Source organism: Amphiura filiformis, chromosome 1 (assembly GCF_039555335.1).
Source record: "Amphiura filiformis chromosome 1, Afil_fr2py, whole genome shotgun sequence".
Classification (NCBI taxonomy): Eukaryota; Metazoa; Echinodermata; class Ophiuroidea; order Amphilepidida; family Amphiuridae; genus Amphiura; species Amphiura filiformis.
In genome coordinates, this window is record NC_092628.1 from 7,421,786 (window position 1) to 7,444,524 (window position 22,739).

At 38.5% G+C, this 22,739-nt stretch overlaps 1 long non-coding RNA gene across 1 annotated transcript; it reads right to left on the bottom strand.

Annotated features, from left to right (window-relative positions):
- Window positions 1-2,175: 2,175 nt before the first annotated feature.
- Window positions 2,176-4,013, bottom strand: LOC140165436 (uncharacterized). The gene is made up of 3 exons (XR_011860719.1): window positions 3,907-4,013; window positions 3,448-3,462; window positions 2,176-2,193 (listed from the first exon to the last, which is right to left on the bottom strand). It is a non-coding gene; the product is annotated as an uncharacterized lncRNA (long non-coding RNA).
- Between the last annotated feature and the right edge of the window lie 18,726 nt (window positions 4,014-22,739).

Genomic DNA, 22,739 nt, shown 5'->3' on the forward strand with positions numbered 1-22,739 from the left:
TCACACTTGTAGCTTAATCTTTTGAAGTTCAGCAGCAAAGTCTCACACTTTCACCACCTTTCTGGTCACGTTGCCAGAACTCAAATCTCTCAGCTATTATTGCTGGTTTTGGGTTAAAGTGTTTCACTAAGACCTGCTTTAATTGTGCATATACGTTTTGTCCTCTATCTTATCTGGCGCTACCTGTGTTTTCAGCAACTTGAAAGTCTCATGATCGATGTGCGTGATCAGATGTGACTACTTGTTGTCTGTAATACAGTTTGCTGCAAAATAGTGTTCCAACCTTTCCGTGTAAGTTTCAAAATCCCCCGCAGTTATGTTGAAAATCGGGTTATCCCCAAGTGCATGTTGGGCAGCCCTCTCGTCGCCAGTGTTATAGCCTTTAGTCGGGCCTCAACTATTCCAGTCTGATTTAGTCATCCACGATGGCGACTTTGGCGAATGAAAGATCGGCATGTAACTGATGGCTGTTTTTGCTGTTAAAATGCCCTCTCAAATCAGTGTTATTGTACAAATTATTAATGATTGAAGTAAAGTATGCCATAATTCGCCATTTTGGGGGTGTAGTTGCTTTAAGGGGGTACTACACCATTTAATACATTTGTGAATATTTTTCATTTTTCTCAAAAAATAATAACACACTGGTAACAAAAGTTATGTATATTATAGGGGCAAGGAATCCAGTTCCTACACTGGAATTTCAGTGACTCAAGACATGAGGTACATTATTTATAATAAGAAAAGAGGTACATTCTAGCGGAATACCAATGTTATGTGCCTAACCTGATGAATAGCAAACTGTGCTTCTTGTTTGTGCTGTTCCAAAAACTTATATCTAATGACACTTGATGCATTTTGTTTGATTACTTATGAATACTTGTAGAGTGGAACAGCTATCCTTAAATAAGATATAACTCCTTTCGGATAATTCTCACCTGCATTTTGTAGTCTGATAGTAAACTGACAGGTAGCAAATTTATTTGCAGCATCTTCCCACCGGTATGTCACATGAGTGTTTTGATTGAATATGAATGTGTCCCCTGGTTGATGAGTTCGAGCTATACGTGTGACACCTCCATTAGTTGATGTTGCTGTTGGTTCTATCCAGGTTGCTGGGCCATCACCAGTTGCGTCAATTGGTATGTAACCGACACCAACAGGGCAGTTGCTCAATGTAAAAGCTGGAATGTATATGTAGAGAATGATGAACACAGATTATTAAAAGTGATGTAAGATTGATAATTATTTATGTGCTGTATTCGACCTAATTAGCTCCCCTCTCCAAATAAAATTACCATCCAAACCTTTCAGCTTAGGATGATTTTGACTTCAGATATACTGTAGTTTTAATATTTACATGTATGTGTGTAAATTAACAGTTTTGACTTTCATTTCATTGTGCCCAAAAGTGACTGACTTAAGCATGTGTAGTGCTAATTACACTAGCTTTCAGAGAAGCATGGACCACTCTTGTCCGTGGTGCACATACAGTGAGTAAACATGGGAGTGGGTCCTGATTTGCTAATTCAATCATCCCACAATCATAACATACAAGTTATCTGGAAAAATAAAAAAATCATAAAAAAGCCTGATTTTCGCCCAAATTTCATGTTTTTGGTGAAGTTGGTCAAAATAAAAAAACAATAAAAAAACAGTTCCTAGATATTTTTAACTAGTTTTTAAAAATGAATAAAAAAACAATTTTTTAAAATAATTTTGGCCCCTAAATGAGCATTTTGGCCTCAAAGATGAATTTATCAAGTCTTTGCCATTCTAAATATGTATACTTTTATATACTTTAGACCAACAATTTAGCAGTTATGAGTCCCGAAAGATTCCATAATTTCAGGGTTAAGACTACCCTTAAGCATCCCTTCACTTCAATTACAGGTACATACAAGTATTCTTATCATTTTTACAGGCTCATCCATCTGTGTGCTGGAAATCCCTTGGAAAATTGATTCATGGTTCTTGCATTTTTCATGTTGCAGGAAACAAACAGACATACTACACTACTTTTGATCACTTTAAAATAATTTTTCTCGATAAACAAATTTTGCTTGATTGTATCACATACTGGTATGCGAATATAAGAGAAAAATGTGAGAGAAAAAGTAAAGATTATATAGTTCTATTAAATTTAGTTCTCTCGTTGTTTAAATTGAGGCCACTTACCTGAATCTGCATTCAGAGCTGCAAAAGACATTTAGAAAGGTAAAAAACCAAAACATTAATCTTCATGAATCACAAACAAAATCTGAAACACTAAATTACAAGGGGAGGGGTGATGGCATTCAATAAGTCTGTAGAACAGGATACTTGAACAAATTCTTTCTATCTCACTAGTTATTGAACATGATCCCTGCATGTACCTTAATGCACCCATCTCAATTTTCAACAAAATGGAAATCTTGAACTCGAAGGACCATTTCGCTGCTGTTGAATATCAAGGACTTCATTACCGTTCACAGCAACTGTACATTGATAAATTTGATTTGAGTTTTCACCTTCATCGGGAATCAATTCCATGATAACCTGGTGTTTACTTCTACATGTAGTAGTGCCTGTGAATTCAAGGAGTTATAGGCTGCAGGGTGTCCTACCCATATACAGTAATAGCAAATATCAATTATTTTCTCAATACTGTTGTGAAGGAACAATCTTTCAAATGAGATCAAATTCATTAACCTGCGACAAAGTAAGACGAAGGTTCTTTGATTGGCGAATGGGACTGGTTTAGTTAGTCAGTTCCTGGTAATATAATGACAGGATAGGGTTATATATGAGGTAATGTAGCCAAAATAAGTGGCTAAAACAAACAAAAAGTGAGAAAATTGGCAATCATGATTAAAAATCTGATTTTTTTTATTTGTTTTAAAAAAAATCAGCAACCCGTTACGCATTACGTTATATATTTAAAAAAATTGCTCTCTCAATAATTATTATTATACACATCAGTTGTTAGTTTGCCTGAGCTTCAGGATAAAGTCAAACAAAACAAAATACCCACATTTTTATTGTTCTAAAAGTTTCACTGTTTTGTAAAATAATTACGAAGCAAGCCATCCTTTGCCCTGAGCATTTTTTGACCCATAGGGTTTAAATGTTTAAAATCATCATATCTCCCTCCATTCAAAATCCTACCATTGGCAATAATGCATGAGGTGACAGGAACTGGAACAGATAAAAGTGTTGTATTTTTCTGAAATAAGGGTTGTTCATTTCGGCTAGGTTTTACAATAAGCTTGGTATGCTACCCAAAAGCTGCGCTTTATTCAGTGAGTATAACATGAGTGATGACCTGATTCTAAAGTTGCGCCTTCTTTTTAAATTATTGATTGTTCAATTTCAAACACCGATTTCAAATGTCACCAAAATATTTCCATACAATTCTTGAAAAATAAATCTTATATTTCATGTAAGAATTTGAGGAAGTGTATTACTTACTTGCACTGGATTCTTCTGATGTGTAGAAGAAAAGTCAAAACAAAACAAAATACATGAGTTATTACATTTTTCATAACATTGCTAAATTATTTGGGGACAGTCAGAGCTTCTGGAAACACAATCATGGAATTGACTAGATTTAAAACTGAGTTCATTTCACATTGCTATGAGAGCGCAAGACTATCGCAAGTGCAAAGATAAATCACAATTTTACGTTATTATTTTAAAATGCAATTTGTCATTCTTTATTTTACTACAAAATTAAGAACATTTATAATGAACATTAATAATCATTATAATAAATGTAATATTATAACACTGCACTTTGAAGTAAATGGTGCAAAACATGAATCACAAATATATAGGCCTAATATATCCAAGTATCTCACACTATAATGATACAATAATAATTTACAGACATGTCAAAATACATTTTAGCTGCATCTTTTTTCCCCTTACCAAATATATAGAGACTGAGAAGCAGGAGCAGTATTGATGTCCAGTTGGTCATGATGACCATTTGTATCTTCTCTCTCTCTATCTCCCTCTAGTTAACCTCCTGAAATATACAAAATCATGTGACAAACAAAACACTTAAACATAATAACAAAGGCTTAGTTGCTGGTCATTTGGCAATTAGTGTAAAGAACAGACTGATACATGGCATATCTCAATTAATTAAATTCGAAACCACTCATCTTGCATTTAATAATGATTCAAAACTTAACTTATAATAATGTAAAGGTTCCAATAACAAAATGTAATACATACATGTAGATCTACTAACAACATATGAATACTTTTGGTTGATAATTTTGGAGTCATATGACCACAAAACAATGCCTTACGGCTCTTTAAGGGTTGTGGAACTTTTCAAGTAGGGTCAGTTGGTTGGTAGTGTTTTTTTCTGGCAAATGACTCCAAAAATCAATGTTTCTCTGTTTGTTTATTTTTCATTCAAACCAGAATTTACTTTTTGCCCAAAACTGCTCATTTAAAAATGATACAGCAATTTCTCGTCAAATTCAGTCTACTTTTGGGGGAAGTTTTGGCCAAAAAATGGTAAATTTTACATGCAAGGAACTTTTGATCTGAGACAACAAAGACAAAAAAAACCTTGTTCTACAGGTGGACAGACTTTCATCATTTTTTTGTTTTTTTGAAAAATCTGATAAAAATCTAAAAAACCTCTGTGAACATATTTGGAAAGGTTTCTTAATTAAAACAAAAATATATCATCCGAAATCAATCACTGCACCATGTATGCTTGCCAAAAAAATCCCTATAATGCCAAATCTGGGTCGGACAGGCCTGTAGAACAGGTTTTTGTTTGTAGCTCATTGCAGTTACATCCAAATAATTATAGCATAATATCATATTAAAAATCATATTTAATGGACAAATTAGGTCTTCAATTTCTGCTGGAAACATTGCAAGGTTAACATGGATAAATTCAATATGTTTTAAAAATGTGATTTACATAAACATGTTTCATAAACTTCCTTAAAACCAGGTACTACCAGACAAATGTAGCTAATCAAATAAATCTATTGCTTTGTAACGGGGCAACAGGAACAAAGACCAACAAAATTGCTCAGTCAAGCTTATTTTATTTCCTTGTTTCCTTATTTGGAAACTAATATGAACTTTGAACTTTTGTTATATTATTTTCATAACAATTACATTTTTGTGCTATATATTAATGGCTAGATTCAATCTTCAATAATAGGTTGGACAGTAGTTTTGTTGGTGATATTTATTAGGTATTTTGTACAATATAATTATATTTTCTTATAAACAGGAAAAATGCAAAAAGACATATCTTTTGAAGGGGAGTAAAACGATTTGTTCCGCCTTTCCATATCCTATTTATTTTGTTTTTATGTTCATAACATTTCAACTACTTGTTTACTTATCAGCTAAGTGTTGTTATCTGTTAAAATATTTATTACATGAGCACGGCATGGCACCATGTATGCTTGCCAATTTATATAGTTTCAAAGAATCACAAAAACAAATCAATTTTTGTGCTTTTTTTTCAAGTTTCGCAAACTTGATTGGTCTCATTTTTATAGAACTGTCCATGCATGGTGTACGTACTTGCCTTTAAAAAAATGTCTTTTATATTATGTATTTTATGCCCTTTTATGGCATTGTATTAATTATTTCTTGATATATCTACAGTGTTGTTTTCATTTTAAATCTGTAAAGCGCCTTGAGGACGTTATGTGATATAAGGCACTACATAAATTGTAATGTTAAAAATTGTTACTAATTATTACCACTACCAAAGCCATTTCATATGATCATTAGAATAATTATTTTGTATTCTATTTAAGGGTTCTGGTAATAACGTTTCCACAAAAAAAAACCTGCAAATGTTGTTACCAGAGCCCATAATTCATTATATTTTTATATTTTCAGGATTGGTTTTAAATTGGCACCAAAAAACATAGTTCCTAAAAATAACAAAACCAGCTTTTTATATTTCAATGGATATGGCACCTGACAGGGAAGAACCAGCGAATAATGTACCTGTTAATGACTGATGTGCTGAAATAGTTGGATATGTGGTCAAGTATTGATGATGTGCAGATTTAGACTTTCCTGTCGTCCTATGTTACTTCCTGGTTCCCGACCTGTAAATAAAATGAAAACATGTATACACCTTGAGATTATTCATTAAAATGTAAATAATTGCTACCAATTGTTGGTTGTTCATTTGTATGGCTATGCATGTAGGCTACACATTGGTACAGTAAGTATAAGCACAGTACAGAGTACAAGTATATGACTCACATAATATTTGGGTGGGGAATACAGGTGAACTGTTTGGTCTCATTACCGGTAACTGTGTAAACTGTCATTTATATTCAACACTTTTTTTTAGTTTTGAAGGGAAAATGGTGTGCAACACAGGCCCGTACGCAGGGGGGGTGCGGGGGGTGCGACCGCACCTCCCCAAATTTGCAAAAGTATACAAAAAGTCCCAAAATTGCAGAATTTGCGAGCGTATCGAGCAAAAAATCAGGTTTTAACGCTTTTTGGTCAAAAAAGTCCAAATTTGGGGAAGAAAGTCCACTTTTCACAAAATCGCACCCCCTCCTGGGAAAAAAGTCCACTTTTTCAAAATCAGCACCCCCCAAAAAAAAATCCTGCGTACGGGCCTGGTGCAACATATAAATTAGTTTTATTTCTTGCTTCATTGAATTCCCGGGATTGAATCACTGAAATGCTGGGAAGATGTGTGTTCAGGTTGATATTTAAGGGTAAAACAAATTAATCTTTTGGTCTCAAAACTCCCTGTGTACATGTATATTATATTCTTAGTCAGTGGGAGTGGTCTATTCCATAGACACATAATAAGATTGGACAATCGCATGATTTTGGGTGTCGTCTATCAGGCTGTAGACGACCCCCACGTCATCATGAGTGTTGATAACAAGTAACACGCTCATAGAGGTGCGCGTATGTATCGCGTTGACGCAATGCGGAATACTCGCACACGCTAGCAGTACGCGCAACAAAAGATGTGAAGTTGTAAAAAAGTTTCGTTCATTTTAGAAAAAGGGGAGTTTTTATGACAGTGACTTAATTTTTGCTTTAATAAATAGTTTACAATTATTAAAATAATATTTAACTGACTTAGAATGAGAATAAATGATAGGAATTTTTATTTTGGCTATCCTCTACCTATGATAGATGACAGGCAGGTCCAATATTTTTATCGTAGTTGATACCGGCTGCGCCGGCATCTACGACTCAAAATATTGGACCTGCACCTGTCGTCTATCACACGGTAGAGGATAGTCAAAATAAAAATTCCTATCGTTTATTCTCTAATTCTGAAGGCCAAAAAAGGGTTTGTATTAGGTAACTGCACACATTTGAAATTTGAAGGGTTTTTGTTTTGCATTTTTTTCCATGTTTAATTTAATCTTTTTTGTGTTACATTATTGAAATTATTAAAAATTTGGTTCCACTTTGCAGTAAAAAACAAAAACAAAACAAAAACAAAACAAAAAACAAAACAAACAATAAACAAACAAAAAAACCTGGTGCAAAAATACAATTTCAAAACAAAGGGGTTAGCATATAGACATTTTAATATAAAATAAAAAATAAAAAAGAAGCATATCTCATAGAAATTTTTCCAATGTTGAAAAACCTGCAATACCAGGAAGTTACACTTTAAAAAAAGACAGCATACCACCACAAATTTTTAACACCAGAAGACCTTGAGACAAACAATTATTATGCTTTTATTTTTATTCACTGAACACAACAATCCGGGACTATTTGAGTTTGAATGGCAACTAAAAAGGCTAAATAAATGCTTTGAAATTATACAAAATCTACAAACAGGTATATTGTAAGCAGCAAATACATAGTGCAAAATTTACGTACTATTGTATTGAATGTCACACATTTCTTTTCCTCCCTTTGTAGTGCTTGGTGAAATAGATATATTCAGGGTTCCTGCACCTTGAAGCCTTTAAAATTCAAGGACTTTTCAAGGACTTTCAAGGTCAAAAAGCATGATTTTCAAGGACTTGCCACAACACAAAAAGTTGATGCTCTCCATGCGGCACATATTACTATTATCGAAAGTAACAGCTCCTCTCCACCCACCCCCCCCCCAAATTGTGTCAAAATTATACTTAAAGGTAAAATTCCCATTTTCAAGGACTTTCAAGGACCTTGTGCACATTTCCAGGACTTGAAAAGGCCTTGAAAAGGGTGTTTTCAAATTCCAGGACTTTCAAGGACCACAAGAACCTGGTATATTTTTTTAAATAAATTTCTTTCTCAATATGCCTGGCTTTGACATAATGCTAAATTGCAATTTGAAGTCTGTCTGCCATGAAACTGAACATTACTTGCTAAAATGTAAAGGGGAAAAATACATGGACTCCAGGAAGCTCCTTTCAGGGTAACTTCAGAATTTTTTCTTCCCAAATAAAGAAAAACATAAGAAATAATGTGAAAAGTGTATGGAGCACCATGTTACATCGGGAAATTTGGTATCTTCCTGGTGAACTAGTTCTAGGCCTGCTATGCAAATTTGCCACACAGACGTGAAACAAGAAAGATGTTATCATATTGTGAAATGTTATCAGCTAGGAAATAATACCTAGAATTTCCCTCGCCACTCACAGGTGACATCACACACAAGACCATTGTGTTGAACTTGAAATCCGCAGTGATTTCCTGTTCACATTTGTATAGTGACATCACAAGGTTTCAGAGAAAACAAGAACATATCACTAAAATATAACATGTCAAAAAATATAAATAAATAAAAAATAAATAAATAATACTGTACAATAATACTGATAAATATAATTAATTTTGTTTGGCCTAAAAAGTTAATAATAATATTAATAATAACAATATAATCAAGCAGTGCTGTCATAGGCACAAGGCATTAGCCAGAGGGGTGTCTTTAGGGTGTCCAAAATGGCCAAAAATACCTTTAATATTTATTATACAAAATCAGGGTGTCCACTTCCTATTCACTCCATTATCAAAATCAGAACTTTAGGGTGTCTAAATTGAAAACAGGGTGTCCATATGATACCTGGACACCCCTCTGGTTAATGCCTTGCATAGGCATAGGTCCAGGGGGGGGGGGTACCCCCCTATATTTTAATACAATTATCCCCCTCAATGTTGAGTGTTGACACCTGTGGGTTTCTGACCAAATTAACCTCATATTTGGCCATTTTAGCCTAAAAAGTGCTTATTTTTGCATGCTTCATGCGGATTTAGTCCACTTTTGCACCATATTTCTTTCACCAGTTTAGCTTCAATATGCCATAATTTTTCGCATGCAGCTGTACCATAAACTTATTCAATCCGCTAAAATTCTACATGGCTCTAAAAAGAGACAAATGTGATGTGTCATGTCAAAAAGAGACACTTTTGGGCAGGTTATTAATTTTGAGGTTTTACATATCAAAAATATAGAGATATTTCGCTCCACAACACCATTTTCCCCAATGAAATCGGACATTCCTAAGCGAAGATATTGAGTTTGTAAGTATATGGTATTATAAAATTGGAAATTGAGGTATCGGCCTTTAAAAATATTATAGACAATGTTGAGAGTAGGAATTACCTTGAAATAAGTTTCAAAAAATACAAGATGCCAGTTATATTTTGGGCTGAAACTATCAATAATAATAATAATAATAATAATAATAATAATGACGATTTAATATAGCGCCGGTATCCGCCTTTCGACGCTCAATGGCGCTTGACACAACAAGTTCAAAAGATCTGAGAAAATATATATCAACATGGTGACACAGTTCATTGGAAAAAGAGACAAATACTAAAAGAGAAACTCTTTGAATGCCGGATGGTATCGATGGGTCTAAAGAAAAAATTTGAAAGTTGCGATATTGTCACATGTTCTTAGGGCTACAGGCAGTGTGTTCCATAGTTTAGGTGCACCAACTCGAAGGATCTATCTCCCCAAAGGGTTCTTGTACGAAGCTCCAGCAGGCGTCCACTGTCCGTTGATCTCAACCCAGCTTTATCCGGAGTGAAAGCATCAACTAGATCACTCAAGTAGAGGGGTGCCTGACCATGCATGCATTTGAACAAGATCAAACAAACTTTGAAAGACACTCGTTGTTTAACAGGTAACCAATGTACATGTAAGTCCGCTAACACAGGTGTGATGTGGTCAGACTTTTTGGTGTAAGTTATGATGCGTGCAGCCATGTTTTGTAGTCTCTGGAGCCTATTAAGTTGCTTATCTGGCAGACCATTTAGGAGAGCATTATTTCCATCAATTCTTGATGTCACAAAAGCATCAGACAATATTTTAAACATTAATAACATCACAAATTTGCAACAAACCCAAATTGTGAAAAAATCGCCCCGGGCAGATGTTTGGTTATTTCTCCATTTACGATCCTGCCCAAAAGTGTCTCCTTTTGACATGACACGTCACAAATGTATACAACTTGTACAACATGTAATTGTAAGTTTACAGGAGATATTGGTGAAAAAGGGTAAATTTTTGGCCAAAATCACCAAAAGTGTGCATTTTAGGCCTATTTATGCATTCCAAGAGGTCAAAAGCCATAGGTCACAGAAAAATGTTGTAATTACTTTTTTGATCCAAACATGCATCTTTTTAAATAGATACACTTTCCATGATGCATAAGTCATTAAAAAAAAATTCTCATGTAAAAATTACATTTTTAGGTCAAAACTGAACACAAATCTCCAAAAATGACATTTTTACACATGAATTAAATGCACTGAATTAATCGATCATTTTGTTTGTATTTTAAATATCCACATATATATATCATACGTTCTGTACACCAAATATGAAGTTTCTACTCCATTTAGTTTACAAGAAATAGCTGGTTAAAATGTGTCATTTTTAGGTAAAAAATAACAAAAATCTGTTGCCATGGAAACGGAATAGAATGTGCGGGTTAGAGGTTTGACAACATGGCAGAAAAGATTCTCCAGACTCTTACGAACATTTTAATATTGTAATTCAGCTTTGTGAATCATCTTTACCACGAAATCGTTAATTTAGGCACTTATGGCATTTCTACTATGTAAGTATGTACCCTAGGGTACTTTGTACAAGTGTAGAATTCAAATCTGGCATCAGAAAATGTGTAACTCTCTATACTTTAGAAGATATAAGGCCCTCAAAATGCAACTTCGTCCCTCCAGGACCAACTTCGGGGTAAACATAATTTTACTGTCCACTTTTTGGCCAGTCAGAGTCCTTTGGTCACATTACTATTATCCAATATTGAGCCTATTAGAATAATTTAAGCCAAGATATTACCCATGCAAAACCCCAATTGTACATTTTTGTACATTTTGACTTCGAAACCAATGTCAGACATTTTACCCCACCACCAACTTCAGGTATGTTGAAAATATGTCCTTGGACAACATTTATGAGAGATATTGGCTTGGTACTCTATGCCATATTAACAAATGGGTTGGCTAGTTGTGGTCATTGGTCATTCCCTCCATCAGATTTTGCTTAAAATCATTTCTAGCATACCTCTATGGGCATAATGAACACATGGAAAAAATGAATGTTCAACTCCACTCGGGTTTGGAGATATGGCTTGTCAAAATTTGACCCAGACCCCCACTTATTGCTCTAGCGAGTGGCGTTGTTGACTAAGTTTTGGGACACTCTTACAGGGTCAGAATTTCGTTTCACAGTGCGAGAATCAATCTTGATTCTTGCAGAATAAATTTGTGGGAATCATTTGATTCTTGCAAATCAACTTCTGTGTAAACTACAAACATTTGCGATCTGTTTACGAGAATCTTTGCGAGATTCGATTCTCTGATTCACACCAAAATTGTGACCCTGCTCTTATTTTGACTTTGCAAAAAGATATTATGCTGAAAAGTACCACCTAGGGTGACTTTTAGAATGCAAACCACTCAATTTTCCAAATACAAATTGGATATCATCAACAAAACAACAACATAAATTCATGACATTTACCACGATTACTGACATCGGTCGGCCATACCTGTTCCGAATGGGTATGGGAATAAATCTACTATCAGTGCTAGATCTGAGCATGTGTGAATTCAAATGAAGGTAAAACATGGTCTTCGTACCAGCTCTGGTGCTGTGTTATCCCATACCTGTTAGAACTATGTCTGTATGAAGGGAACAGGAATGGGTTCACATACCGTTGGATCAGTCCATTTTTTTTTCAAATTTCATATGAAATTTAAGTTTTGATACTAAAAGTAAATTTTGTAAATGGCGATTACACGTTTAATAGTCCTTTAATCCTTTCAAAAAATAACACTACGTCAACTTCCTGCATGTCCTGCTACTATTTTCTTCATTAAAAAAGAAATGGTATTTCTTTGCCGCCGTGTTATCTCTATGAGACATTACTTCTGCATTTGATTTTCAACAAATCTGGTAATTTTTATGCCTTCAAATGTGGTCTAAAGTTACTACGGATACCAAACATGCCAATTGATATTAGCCTGAGGTTGCTCAGAGTGACTCAAACTGATATTCTCCAATATATTGGGACGTCGATATATCTGGTATGAGAAGATGTACATGAAAATACAGGGTTTTTAGAGCCCACACTAAACGTTTTAGTCAATGTTTTCAGTGACTTCATAAATCTAGAAATCTAGAATGGCAAAATCCTCAAGTATACATTCTAAACTGCAATTCAAATACTATTTCTTTGGCACATTTCGGGGTTCGGTCTTTCATTGTCGCAAAATAACAAGAAAAACATTCCCAATATGTAACACGGAAGTGAAGAAAAGATGGTGACTTTCGGCGAAATTCAAACTCTGTACCATAGTAAATCATCCGAATGACATGGAAAATGTGTGAACATTTTTGTAATCAATCATGAAATATTAATCTCGATAATTTATGGAATCGATACATACCAAAACCAGTTGAGTACATTGTAGATATTGTAGTTATTAAGTTATTATGCTTTCTTTTCGCGTCTTATTGCCGACCAAAAGTCTGAGGGGGAGGAACCCCAGATTTTTCAATGTATCACTGCTCTAGCCTTCGTACGGAATGAAGAAACTTAGCTAAATTGATTAAACCATGTTTATTACAGTCTCATACATGGTGAGTTGTTCGAAAGATTCTAACTATATAGTATCGACAACCGATGGTCTGTGATGAGTTGTGATACTATAGATAGAATGTGGACGTATCTCGTAAATCTCGTAATAAGTCATTGTTAAAAAATGCAAGTCCCAAATTTTGTTTGTACCCGATAAAAATATTGGACCTGCCTGTCGTCTATCACAAGTAGAGGATAGTAAAAACAAAAATTACTATCGTTTATTCTCATTCTTAGTCAGTTAAATATTATTTTAATAACTGTAAACTATTTTTTTAAAGCAAAAACTAAGTCACCATCACTATAAAATGAACGAAACTTGTTTACAACTTCACATATTCTGTTGCACTTACTGCTAGCGCATGCGAGTATTCCGTACTAGACTAAGCATACAACGCGATACATACGCGCACCTCTACAAGCGTGTTACACATTATCAACACTCATGATGACAAAGACATCTTGACAAAAGATGGAAAAATCAGCATCTTTTGCATGTTTTTATATGTCTTATGATGCGCCATCTAACTTTTCACCTTAATTTATTTTCACTTCCTCCACTCATCCCAAAAATACCTGTAGCCAAATCAAATTCACTTGTAATTCCAGCCTGGTAAACCCGGCTGGTAAATCATACAAGGGAAACATACAAGTTTTTCCAGGTAGTACCTTTTGGAATAACCTTCTAAGTTCCAACTGATGTTAGATGCAACCTGCCAACTATGATACATACTTTTAAAATTAAATCTAAAATCAAGTAATAATCTTTCCTACTTCTATGCTATATAATGATGCATTTATATGATCATGTTCATATTGTTATTGTCATGATTGTATTACGTATTGCTATGTCATGTATGTTGACTTTTATGTTAAATGTTTACATTTTGTTTGTATAATTTTAATATGGGTTTCATCATGTGAGACCAGTATTACTGAACTTAGTAGCCAGAGGTACTCACACCTCCGTCACTACGATTTCCACTGTCCTTCTCCGTACGAAGGTCTGAGATGTCTACCTTAAACCTTTCCAGGGTACACATAAAAAATACCACTTTTTCTCATAAATACCACTTCTTACCATTCCTCACGTGAAGATGAGACTTAACAAAACATATTGGGTGTAGTAACCCTGAATAAATAAAGATTTACTACCGTACTGCACAAGATCCTACAATGTACCACCCAGGAAGATACCAGATTATTCCAGCTCTTCCACCACACCTAATCAGCATCACAAAACCGGAAACCAGGGCTCGAAAAAATGTTTATTTCCCGGGAATGTGATTCTGATTTTATATGATTTCCCGTGAGTTGAGGCAGGTGTGACTAAGTCTGATGATTACAAAATTGGCAAAACCAAGTACTGCACCCGAACTACACTGGTCACTGCGTGGGATCGGGGTGTATTAAATTCAGTTGCCGACTTGCCGCGGAGAACAGCTGTAGCTGAACTGTGTGTGAGAAGTGACAAGTGGAATGGTAGTAGACTCCAGCATAATTAGCAGACTCCAGCATAATTTAGGTCCTTCTTCTAAGTGTTTCAGGGGGCACAACATTTTACAGGCTTCTGCTTCTAGTTGTGTCTCCTCCATCTTGTTTTATCATGTTTTGTTATTTGTCTGTTTTTTGATGGAAATAAATTTGATTGATTGATTGATTGAATTATAAACGTGTATCCAACGTTACAATTTACAAACTATACAAATGTACCAAAGGTTGAATAAAAATACAACAAACTTACGTTTCTTTTGTCTTTCTCTTTTAATATCCTAAGAAATGGATCACGATTAAAGTGCATTGTGCAAAAATGTTTCTGATCTGATCATGAAGGAAGTAGAGATCCGATGAATGACAGATGCTCGCTAATTACGATTAGATTAATACCCTCCATAATCATCACACAGCGCCCGTCCTTCAGCCCTGGCTACCGGCGCTGAACATAGAACCACGTCACATGCAAATATTTTAGTTGGGGTTTCCTATCTTAAATGCAAGGCGCGTCGGACAGTGACGGCGCTGAATATACAGGGATTTCCCAGAATTTTAGAAACCTGAATTAGGCTCGAATTGAGTCATGCATGACATGCTGCTGTATGCTGCACGCAATATAAAAGTTCAACAAGCTATTTTGGTATGGTACTATTTAAACTGCACTGTATCCATAAATTTATAACAAATCAAATCAAGCATATTGATCATTTTAGTCAACTAACAAGTTGACTGCTTTGATCTTGGTATAGGTTTATTTGGAGCCATTTTTGTTTTATATATTACTAGAGGATTGTACGTTATTGTATAGTATGTTACAGTTAGTTCTATATCATTATACCATTATATCATTCCAGATCTTGGTCATTGTTAAAGTCCACAATAAAGAACAAGACAAGACAGGACAAGACAACAAATACTAGTAGTAGTTATTAATGACCAAGACATATTCCAGCTAGCTCAAGTCAAGACCCTGAACGCCTTCAGTATCAAAATGCCAGGCATAGCATGCCCGATCACTTCGTGTGACTACGTCACACCAGAGGACGCCACACCTGAACTCACTATTGCGCTACCCAATCTTCATGGCAAACAACACGACACGCCACCCCAACCAGGTGGTGCAAAAACTGAAAAGGTTAAACGCCCTACAGTGTCCCTCGGGGGCACATCAGAGGAATGGACATATTTCCTCTCCAGATGGAATGACTACAAAACTGCCACCAAAATAACTGGTGCAAACATTGTAATCCAGCTCCTTGAATGCTGCGATGACCCCTCCGCAAGGATTTAACACGCACAAATGGGGGCATCACACTCACTGGGAACCTGAAGAGGATGTCTTGAAAGCCATGAAAACACTCGCTGTTCGTCAAGAAAATATCATGGTTTCACGTGTCCAGCTACATGACATGCGACAAGACAGAGATGAGCCGACACGGAACTTTGCCGCCCGTCTTCGTGGCCAGGCAGGGGTGTGTAATTTCATTGTGCCCTGCCCAAATTGCAACCAGAATGTTGACTATAGTGAGCATGTACTACAGGACGCCATCTCTCGTGGCATCAGCGACGAGGAAATTCAACTGGAGCTCCTTGGGGAGCAGAAACAGAACATGACTTTAGAAGAAACTGTCAGCTACATAGAGGCAAAGAGAGCGGGAAGCGATCCGCCACCCGCCTACAAGGTAACATAGCCTCCACTGCTGCCACAAGTAGCTACCGCTCAATGAAGAAGGCAGATAACACTCATCAAAGACACATTTGCAACTATTGTGGTCGTAAAGAGTCACATGGCACACGGCGCAAGGACCGTGAGCAGTCATGCCCTGCATTTGGCCATGTGTGTGGAAAATGCAGTGTTCGGGGCCACTTTGCGCGGTTTGCGCGGTGGCGGCCGCATAAAGCGACATTCCAAAGAACCTACTAATCAAAGAAAAGGCACGACAGACACAGAAAGCGCCATATTTGACACACTTTGCAGCATTGACAATGACTCTAATGTGTTTAATGACTCTAACCTATGTAGTTTAGATGCAGGAGGTAGTCCTGTGATCAATCTTGACCATCATGTCTATAATAATCTGTGTAAAACTTGGGAACGTCGGGCATCTGATCCCCAACCCCTTATAGATGTAGCCATTCGTGCGCTCCCTTCAGACTATGATACGCTCGGCCTTCACTTGCCCGCCCCAAGTACTGCCTACTACCGCGCAATAGCTGACACTGGCTGTCAGTCATGTCTGGCAGGTACCAAACTCCTCCAGCGCATGGGTCTGCAAACCCACCATCTCACACCGGTCACTATGAAAATGAGTGCCGCTGACAACAAAGGCATACGCATCCTCGGGGCACTTGTTCTTAGAATCTCGGTACAACAAAAGATGGTACTACCCTACAAACACGCCAAATTGTCTATTTCACAGACACAAATGACAATCTGTATTTAAGTAAGCAGGCATGTATTGACCTAGGGCTGATATCAGACAGATTCCCAACAATTGGAGAAACTCAGCCGGCGTGTGCATCCGGGATAGCAAACAGCGACCAGTCAGCAACTGACCCTAAACTAAACTCATGGTCATCCCTTACTGCCCCATGCGCTTGCCCCCCAACGCCAAGCGCCCCCACCACCCCCAGTGACACCCCCATTTCCAACCACTGAGGAGAACCGTGGAAGACTTGAAAATTTTCTGCTTGACTATTATGCATCATCTACTTTTAATACATGTGAACACCAGCCATTACCAATGATGCAGGGCCCGCCCTCCGCCTCATGATTGACAACACTGCCAAGCCAGTCGCGTATCACACCCCTATCCCTGTACCCCTACACTGGAGGGAGGATGTCAAGGCTGGCCTTGACCAAGACGTTCGCCTCGGTGTCATTGAACCAGTTCCTGTCGGTGAGCCAGTGACATGGTGCCACAGGATGGTAATCTGCCCCAAAAAGAATGGTAAACCACGTCGCACTGTTGACTTTCAGCCCCTTAACAAGCACGCAACTCATGAAACCCACCACACACAGTCTCCTTTCATTCAGGCAAGATCTGTCCCTCACAGCACAAAAAAGACAGTGTTTGATGCGTGGAATGGGTATCACAGCGTACCACTGCATGAAGAGGATAGACACCTCACTACATTTATAACCCCATGGGGCCGGTACAGATACCGTATTGCACCACAAGGATACCTTGCCTCTGGTGATGGTTATACTAAATCGTTACTGACGAGATCATCACTGACATACCCAACAAAACAAAATGTGTGGATGACACACTGCTGTGGTCTTACAACATTAAAGAGTCTTTCTCCCAGGCAGTCCGCTGGCTAGATCTATGTGGTCGCAACGGTATCACCCTTAATCCAGACAAATTTGTCTTTGCCAAAGACACTGTTGAATTTGCAGGGTTTGAAATATCCCCTCATCAGTGAGACCTTGCCCCAGCCTCTTTGATGCCATTGAGAAGTTCCCTACCCAGCGCAACATTACTGACATCCGCTCCTGGCATAGCCTGGTCAACCAAGTAGCTTATGCCTTTGCCTCAGCGGAAAAGATGCTACCATTCCGCTCGCTACTTAGCCCAGGTACCCCATTTACATGGACGGAGGAACTCAATGACCTGTTTGAAGAATCAAAGCGGATCATCATAGAGGAAATCTCCAAAGGTGTCGAGATCTTTGACAAATCTCGCCCCACGTGTCTTGCCACAGATTGGAGCAAAACTGGGATTGGCTTTTGGTTGCTCCAAAAACATTGTCAATGCACAAAACCAGACCCATTCTGCTGCAAGACAGGGTGGAAAGTCACCCTGGTTGGTAGCCGTTTCACAACCCCTGCTGAGTCCCGCTACCACCCTGTAGAAGGGGAAGCTTTGGCTGTCGTGAGACGCATTAGATAAGGCACGCCATTTAGGTCCTTGGTTGCGATAACCTGATCATTGCAGTTGACCACAAGCCCCTCCTCAAGGTCCTTGGTGATAATCCACGACTTCGCAACCTGAAGGAAAAATCACTCCGCTATCGATTCCGTATAGTCCATGTTCCAGGTGTTCGCCACAGAGCAGCAGACGGAGTCTCCCGCCACCCCGTCAGCAAGTCCAAGGGCATGTACCTCCCAGATGATGTTGCTACACTGCATCACGATACAACATACCTCCCCTCACTCTGCTTGAATGCGCACTTACATATACGCCCACATCTATCACATGTTCACATGAGCCTGATGCAGTGGCGGCTATGTCCACCTCCCTTAGTGCCCTTAAGTCTATCACATGGGACGATGTGCGCCTGGCGACAACAAGTGATCAGACATTGTCCAAGCTGCTGTCAATAATTGAGGATGGTCTGCCAGGATCACGCCATGAGTTGCCTCCCGATCTCCAAGATTACTTCAGCCTGAGAGATGGTCTCTACTCTTTGGATGGCGCTGCCATGCACAACCACCGCATTATTATCCCCCATCACTCCGCCCTGAGGTTCTGAAGTCCCTCCACTCAGCTCATCAGGGCATCTCATCCATGACCTCGCGTCAAGCTTCAGTTTTTGGCCAGGCATTACGTCCGATATCCACCACATGCGCACACGATGCTCACAGTCACAGTGTAATCGTATGGCCCCATCACAGCCCAATCCACCACCTACCCCACCTGTTGCACCAGTGTACCCATTTCAGTCGATATGTGCTGACTATTTCCACCTTGCTGGCAACAATTACTTGGTCATTGTGGATCGCTACAGTAATTGGCCAATTGTGGAACGGGCAGCTGATGGATCAAACGGCCTAATCTCCAGCCTCAGGCGTACATTTGTCACATATGGAATAAGTGATGAGCTGTCCTCTGATGGTGGTCCGGAGTTCTCATCCACCGCCACCAAGACCTTTCTCAAAAATTGGGGAGTCCGCCACCGTGTATCATCTGTTGCCTACCCTCACAGCAACTGCAGAGCTGAAGTTGCAGTTAAAACGGTTAAACGCCTTCTTACTGACAACACAAACCCCAATGGAGACCTAGACACTGACTCCTTTCAACGGGCAATGTTACAATACAGAAATACACCAGACAAAGGGACTAAACTCTCCCCAGCACAGTGTCTGTTTGGTCGACCCATACGTGATTTCATTCCCATACACCCCGGTCGCTATGAACCACACCCAACATGGAGAGAGACACTGGCAGCCCGAGAAGAGGCCCCATGCGTAACAGACACATGAAAATTGCAGAACGGCTTTCCGAGCACACAAGACACCTTCCTCCCCTTGTTATTGGTGCCCACGTACTAGTCCAGAATCAAACCGGCCCTCACCCAACCAAATGGGACAAAACAGGCATTGTCATTGAGGTGCGCCAGTTTGACCAATATGTGGTTGGCGAGATGGCTCTGGCCGAGTAACCTTACGTAACAGGAAGTTCTTGCGGCGCTTATACACCTGCAGTGTCTTGCCAGCCCCATCATCTCATCTGCCCTCCTACACCACCAGTCAGTCGCACTGCAGACCCTCCTTAGCATCTGCACCCAGCGACCGAACAAGGTGACTACAGGTATGCCACCCACGGACAACACTGCCCCACCTACTCCAGACACACCCACAACCCAACCAGCACCAAACACCCCTGGACCAGCATTGTCCCTGGATCCGCCACCCTCTTCCACCCGCGACACTCAGCTTCCACAGCGTGCATTGTCACGGTTGCTACCCCACAACTCTCCGGGTCTAAAGGAAACATACACACCACCAAGCCTGCCTTCCGCAGCCCCTTCTGTCCGGCGTTCCATGCGCCTCAAGACTGTAAATACTTAGCTAAGTTGTTTCTCAGTCCTTGATATACATGTGCTCATTATCCAGGTACCTAAAATAATACACTCAAGGACTTGGGGTGCATAGAGGATTGTACGTTATTGTATAGTATGTTACAGTTAGTTATATATCATTATACCATTATATCATTCCAGATCTTGGTCATTGTTAAAGTCCACAATAAAGAACAAGACAAGACAGGACAAGACAACAAATACTAGTAGTAGTTATTAAATTACAAACTCATTCGCATGACTGAAATTTAGCTGGTATTCACGGCAGGGTTCCCATTAAGGTTTTTAAAATGTGCGTCCGCAATGACGCAAGTTTGCTGACGAGGTTGCAAAAACTTGCGTCCAGACAGATTTTTGTGCGTCCATCTGAAATTCACTATTATGACGATACACACGTACCCCGGTCTACACCTCATCAAAATGTTGATTGTTAAAAAAAAATAAAAGTGCATTTTCGCCGTGATATTCCATCTCCATTCGCTATGATAATTTTTCTCATTTCTGTGTCAGTTTTGGTCCGGAACGTGGTCAAAAACAGGTGCAAAAACATGAGCAAAGTCTGTCAATCTTGAGCAATTTTAGTTCGTACTTTCACTTCCGCATTTCTTTTTTAAAATTAATGTGGTGTTGATGCTACAAAAAACTAAAACACGCTGCTGCCACAAATAATCTGAAAAAGGGTTATCATTTGGATTTTGTCTTTAAAATTGCTTTTATTCATCGTAACAATAATACTAATAAAGGAAACCTAGATTATTTATGAGAAAATAAACTTAAAATATTAAAAATTGAATATTGTCAGGTTGTGATAGATAATTAAATAAACATTAACCGCACGTTAGAGGCACGTGCTTGCTTGTAAACAAATCAATCGGGACTTTCCCAGCTGCCATCAAACAGCGATCGTTCGGAAAGCATGCAAAAAGTGCACGATTTCCTGACGTTGCATTTACAAATATTGCAGAATTTACTTCAATTCTCAGCAGGTGGGTCAAAATTATGGGGCTTTTATTATCTTAAAAATATAAAAGAATAAAATTTCTTATTTTTATCATCAATTAATGATAAAATTTGAAGTTTTGTCTGCGTCCACATGCATGTGACATGGACGCAAAATACTTGATTAGCCATGTGAACTTGCGTCCAAATTTGTAAAATACGCGTCTGGACGCAATGACGCACACTAACGGGAAGCCTGATTCACGGTTTTCAATCTCAGCATTATTGCAATACATCAATCCACGAAAGGACGGGCACCAAAGTTTTGCATCGGGAACAATAAATATTATAATGTAAGCTACTATAAAGGAATGACTCAAATCCCATTCCGCACGGCAGCTTAAGCGCTACGTGATGGTTCGATGAGTAGAATACCTTTCAATCCTGCATATCTTAATACTAATTATGGCATGTCCATCCGTCCCTCTGTCCGCGCGCTATCGCGTGCGCATGGCTCTCTAACGTGTGCTCGCGGTGCGTATTGCGTGCGCGCGGTGCGATATCGCGTAGTGCGCGGCGTACCGACTGGCGCTGTGTGAGCATCGGAAAGCATTACAGTGTGGTTAATCCTGCAGAGTGCAGAGAGGCCTATTAGTAGCAGAACATGACTATTTCCGGGGTGCAATATTTTTTTCCGTAGTTAAACCCTAACCTTTAAAACACATAACCCGTTATATCAGCCTAATTGCATTCACATTCCCGATTGATTTTATTACTTTATCATGTTTTGTAACAGCCTACATCCAGATACTAATTTCGAGGTATCGGGGGCATCATCAGGACAGGGCTTGGAAGAGGCGAACGATGGGTTTCCAGATTACAGCCAAGTAAGCATCACAGCTACAAAACTACTAAGTTGATTATTGTGTCAAATTGGGTCTTGATCATTGAGAGACGTATATCATAGTAGTTTAAAAGGTCAGGGCAAGTAGGCCTATTATGGGTAACGGGTGTTGGGTAATTAGAGATAGTCACAAGAACCACCCAACCCGAGAACCGCGAAATCTAGTACTTACTATTTATAGATGAAAACATGTGCTAGTGCTGGCTGACTGGCTTCCTGTGTACACGATCGACGGCCGGCGCGCACGCCGATGTGTGATGATTATGTTGGGACTTTACCGTATACAGAGAATGAGAATTTACGTTTTAACACCATATAGTAGGCCTAATTAATTCTTTTACGGCAATAATATTGCATTTCGTCAGTAGCGGGAGAGGGGTCAACGCACTTAGCACGTGCTAAAGTTTGAAGCGCGGAGGTCAACACACTAATAGCTAGTGATGGTTAGGCCTATAGAATATGTAATTGGTTTAATATTAAAAAGTATACTGTATCCACTTATCCCAAGAATGAAT